This window comes from Berghia stephanieae, chromosome 1 (assembly GCF_034508935.2).
Source record: "Berghia stephanieae isolate SIO BIC M18660-M18661 chromosome 1, UCSD_Bste_1.3, whole genome shotgun sequence".
Classification (NCBI taxonomy): Eukaryota; Metazoa; Mollusca; class Gastropoda; order Nudibranchia; family Aeolidiidae; genus Berghia; species Berghia stephanieae.
Window position 1 is genome coordinate 17,403,026 of NC_088360.1, and position 6,094 is coordinate 17,409,119.

A 6,094-nucleotide genomic window follows, 5' to 3' on the forward strand; every position below is an offset into this window, starting at 1 on the left:
GCCCCAAACTCAGTCTCTTGATTGGTGACAATAATATAATAATTGAAAGATCTACATAAAGGGACTGGAGTCTCAGTGTCGTGGCTTTAACTTTATGTGGAAACCATGTAATATCGCCTAACAGGCGTCATGTGTCGTTCCTCATATTACATACTTGTTTGCTGTTGGTCAGGGACCCCTTGTATGAAAGCGCTTTGAGCATGTTTAGCGGATATTGCCAAATCGCAATGATGTTAATCCCTGTTAAAGGAGCTTTTTTTATATAGAGCAATACCCACAAAGCGCGCTCAAGGCGCTTTGCAATGCTTACTATGTTTTTAGCAAAGTCCAGCCAAAGAAAGAAATATCAGGTTCAGGATCATCAGCCTTTCACCTCAATGCAGTCACAGATCGTCGCCTTCTCCACTTGCTGGGTGGTGGTGAATCTTTCAAGACACCTACAAGCATAAATATTCTGACCCATTCCAAGTATGAAACCAGTATCATTGTTAAGGATAAAAAAAAGGATCCGTGGAACTATTTTTCAAATCTAGAACCCCTTCTCACTCCAGCCTATATTTTGTTTGGACACGAGGATCTCGAGTTCAAAAGGAGATTACCCGTCAACCTCTCTTTTCTAAACGTAAACATTCCTCCCAGTTATGGCCGAGGATGTACACTGCAAAGAATTAAGTCCATTAACACAAAGTTCAGTATCTTGATACAGACCCAGCTCTTCCTATAAATCGCCATCTCTAACTATTGCATACGTGCTTACAAAACATATATTTATATCTAGTTCTTAAAGTCTTTCAGTGTGGTTATCTCGTTTATGATCTCGATATATTGTACAGAATAAGAATAGAGTACGTCGAATGTCCATCACTAATTCTAGTACTCGGGATGTGGCTACAAGAAACGTGAAAAAAATGTGAGGATCTGGTGCCATCAACGGCCAGGCTGAAATTCCTTGCCGGAGAAAAGAAAATCTGAAACAAAAATTAATTTTAAAAATTTATTCATGATTCTTTCCAAAGATTATCAGCCAACAAAAATTAATACTGAAGAGGTTTTCTTTTATTAGTGTTAAAAAATATAATTCCCTTTATTCATCCCCATGGCGAAATTTGTCGTTAGGGCCTATTCCAAGGGAAGACTGGAGTAACCCAGGCGTCAGCCGCGGTACAGCGCCGAAAAGTGAGCTAGGGCGAGATGACTTGCTCAAGGCCACAGTTGGTTGTACTGAGCCCCCCCCCCCCCCCCCCCCCCCAATATAAAAAGAAAAGGAAAAAAAGGAAACTCGGAGATTAGACGTTATTAGTCTATCCAATTGTACCAAATTTGGACGGAAGTTAGCTGATAATGTATCTTGGTCATCGGAAATGTAACAATTCAGATTCATTGTTGAAGGAGAAGATATGGATAAACGGAATAGATCATTTGGTGTACTAGAAAGCTTTCATGCGCTAAGCACGTATCTTGAAACAAAATCAATCAAGAAAACTCATGTCCTAAGTGCAAAACATTTCAACCTGGACACACTTAACAATGATGTTATTGCAACACAGTCACTCAGAAAGGACGATGGATGGAGAGTCACGAAAAAGTCGGATCACCAATTGGATACAGGCAGTGATACAGGGAGGACGTAAAATAAGAAAACGTTTCTCGACACTCGCACTAGATAATATACGGGTTTGAAAATATATAATAAAATAAACATTAAAGCAGTTATATAAATTCCTTGTAAAATTAGTGCTTATGTACAACTAAACTGCGTAACACGGACAGAGGCTAGAACCGAAGAACAAAAATGAGGCGGATTTCACAGAAAACAAAGAATCCTGGAATTCCACCAATATAAGCATTGTGTGCAAATTACAGTGAAAGGTCCTTATCCATTTCAATCCTGGAGACACGATGGTGACATTTTATACATATTCTCGGAAGAGATAGCAGCTACCCTGATGAATACTTTCTCATCCCAGCTGGACACAAGTAGATTAGGTAAACCACCCACGTCAATTCACAATGACCTAAATAGAGACATAAGACGCCACCAAAATAACCAAGAACTATAATCGAAAAAAATGAAACAGACGATTAGATATGCAACCGAGGCGTTTCGAATCGGATTATGATTATAAGTACTAGGAAGCTAAAGGCCTTGCGCCAGTTAGTGATGCATATATATATATATATATATATATATATATATATATATATATATATATATATATATATATATATATATATATATATATATATATGGCGTTATAATAATTTTGTACGAAAAGTCAGTACGTCTAAATGGGCCAAAATAAAGGAAGCAAGGGTGTCGATCTTATAATTTATTCTCTGCGAGCATACGTTAGAATGATGGATGGTAGTGGTAGGCGATTTCCACGCATTTTTAATCGTTGTCTTATACCTCCTCGCTTTCCTCATTTCCCTTTTTGAGTGATTTGATAATATCGTTGGAGGCTACTTTAGTTGTTGGTGGTAGTGTGGGTTAGACTGTTTTTCTAAGTTCAATTAACGATCTCGAGAGTAAGCATACCTTTCACCATATTGAATTCGTTCCGTGTCGCTATGTTGTTGACGAGAAGCCAATTCGAAATATACAGGATAATCAACGTATAAAACCAGTTCATAATGTTAAACATTACAGGTTCTCCACATTATAGATAGAATGAAGTTGACGTCACTCGGGTCTTTATTATTTTTTTTACCATCCATGTTTATGAGTAATTCTCACTAAACCGTATTAACCAGACTATAATACTTTATTGCATCCCAAAAAGGAATTTTTTTGTACAGACGTGTTATAATTTACACAATAAGATAAAAATACAATGGAAATAGGATGTATATATAAAAAAAGGAACAGCTCCATAACCAGAGCTGCGCTTTATAATATGAATAATTTCAACACTGTAAAATAGTTAAAACTGTCACTATAAATTGAAAATTGAAAAGATTGCAAAACAAATAAATTAATATTTACATTTTTTTGAAAGTAAAAATGCGAAATAATTATATAAAATGATTATTGCTTGTTGTTATAAAGCCTAATACTGGACGGCAGAAAAGATTTTCGGTGTCTCTCTGTTTTCGTTGAAATAGAGAAAGGGCGACCACTTCTTTCTGACATATTAACTGATGGTCTTAGTGGATGATACTGGTCATTAATATTTTAGTTATTTTATTTATACCAAATTTCTCGCATAAAAGATCTACATCGTCAACATCATTTATATATCGTTTAATGGATTTTTTAATATTTGAATTTATTTTGTTCCTTTCCACTGCTAAGCAATTGCCTCCCCAAGCTGTTATACAAAATGACAAAACTTTTTCGATTACTGCCCTATAAAATAATGTGCAGAGGGTTTTATCTATTCTAAACTGAGAGAGTTTTGATAAAAAAATATGTACGTCTGCACATCTTATGCCTAATTATTTTCAAGTGTTCATCCCACTTGAGCCTGTCATCAATTGTTACACCAAGGTATTTGTAGTGAGGAACTCGCTGGACGAATTGGTCCTTTAATTTTAACGGTTCTATCGGTTCCTTCACTCTCCTAAAGTCAATCACTAGCTCCTTTGTCTTGCTTATGTTAAGCTCTAGGTGGTGGGCATCACACCTAAACACAAATCTATCAATTTCTTGCCTATAAGCAACTTCGTTGCAATTTGTTATGAGGCCTTGAAGAGCGGTGTCATCTGCAAACTTTATTAAAGGGACACTCAGGTTTTGACTTCTACAGTCATTCGTGTATATTGTGAATAATACAGGGGACAATACACAACCTTGAGGAGCACCAATATTTGTAGTTATACAGGAAGATATGTTTTGTCCTAATTGAACATATTGTGTTCTATCCGTAAGAAATTTGAGCACCCAAGCAATTATATACTTGTTTAAATTCAGACTAGTCAATTTTTGAACAACCAACTGAGGTTGCATTGTATTGAACGCTGAAGCAAAATCTGCAAAAAACAATCTGCAATAGCTCTTAGTGTGATCCAGATGCCTGTAGATGTTGTTTGTAAACAGCAAAATGGCATCTTCTACGCCACTTCCTGGTTTGTAAGCAAATTGATGACTATCATTCAATGGCATAAACTGATTCCTAATTTTAACAAGAACAAGTTTTTCTAAAGATTTCATGACTATTGAAGTCAGTGCAACAGGTCTGAGATCGTTCATAGATTCAAGTTTTTCTTTTTTTGGAACAGGAATAATTTTTGAAGTTTTCCAAATTTCAGGGATCGAAACGCATTGGAGGGACCAGTTAAAAATATGTGTATAAATGGGGGAAAGCTGATGGGCACATTCTTTTAATAATTTTCCTTTCAATCCATCCGGCCCAGCAGCCTTCCTCTCGTTTAGTTTCGAAAATACGAATCTCGTTTCTTCTTCACTGACCTCAATAGTCAGTTCATCTTCCAAAGCCCTGTCTAATTTATGTTTTTCATTTTCATTATCAAATTTGTTTGCTGTGTCGAAACGTGAATAAAATTTATCTAGAGTGTCAATTTCGATATCTTCTGATATAATCGCAGGCTTTGGATTATAGTTAACATCAGTTTTAAGCCCCCGCCACGTGTCCCGTATATCCTCAGAAGAAAAGCATTTTTCAATTTTATTTTTGTACTTGTCTCTACAACTAGATATTACTCTCTTTATCTCTTTTTGTTTTCTTTTCAGATCGTTTTTGTTTCCACGAGTAAAGAGAGTTTTCTTTTGGTTCAATAAAAGTTTTAGATCTTTTGTTATCCAAGGCTGTTGTTAGGATAATATTTTATTTCTTTTTTACAAGACACTAGCTGTTCACAGAATTTTCAATACTCACCCACACAGTCACAGTCATTCAGCTCATCCACACTATCACATGATTCGATAAAAACATTCCAGTCAGTGCATTCAAAACAACCACGCAACTCCTCACACACACTTTCGTTCATGACCTGAACACATTTCACTACTGGCTTACAATGTTTGATGACAGGGCGATATATAGATAGAATGCGCTTGGCCAAGGAGTTCACAACATTGCCATCCAGAAGTATAACGGACCAACACACAAACTTTGTGTAACCATGAACTTTTATAGTCTGGTTAATACAGTTTAGTGAGAACAACTCACAAACACGGATGGCAAAAACAATAACAAAGGCCTGAAGGACATGGAAACATTCGTTTCGGCTTAAAAATACGTGAGTGAATTTATATATATATATATATATATATATATATATATATATATATATATATATATATATATATATATATATATATATATATATATATATAGTATAGATAATAAATAATATAATAGTAAATTGAAATATCATTTTTCATCTTATTAACTGTAACTTGACTCAAATTTTACACATTAAAAAGGGATGAATGAAAGAAAGGAAAGCAGCATTAATTTTCCCCTCCTGAAAAGGTCAAATCAGTCATCTGTTAGCAACCACGCCTTAATATATGCCAGATTTCCTGCTGAAAGAGGGACTAAAGCGTTTCTGAATTATTGTTAGAGAGAACGAATCAAGACCTCGAAATTCCTATTAAGTGCCGTTAATAGTTGACAACATCCAGATTGCGATAATCGCGTCACTGGCTGGTGCAATCAAGTCCATGAAATCAGATTATCATTCTGGTTTGTTGGCGACAGCAATAATTAATTACACACACACACACACACAAACACACACACACACACACACACACACACACACACACACTTTCAGTAATTTGTTGCCAAACAAGTTATTTTGCATACTCTGACAAAACACACTTTTAAAATTTTGGCCCGAAAAAATTAACTCCACTTATTTATCGAATAAGGTCACTCGACTCTCACCTTTTCAACACACTCTGATATTTCTTCTTCTTCTTCTTCTTCTTCTTCTTCTTCTTCTTCTTCTTCTTCTTCTTCTTCTTCTTCTTCTTCTTCTTCTTCTTCTTCTTCTCCTCCTTCTCCTTCTTCTTCGTCTTCTTCTTATTAACTTTATTATTATTATTATTATTATTATTATTATTATTATTATTATTATTATTATTATTATTATTATTATTATTATTATTATTATTATTATTATT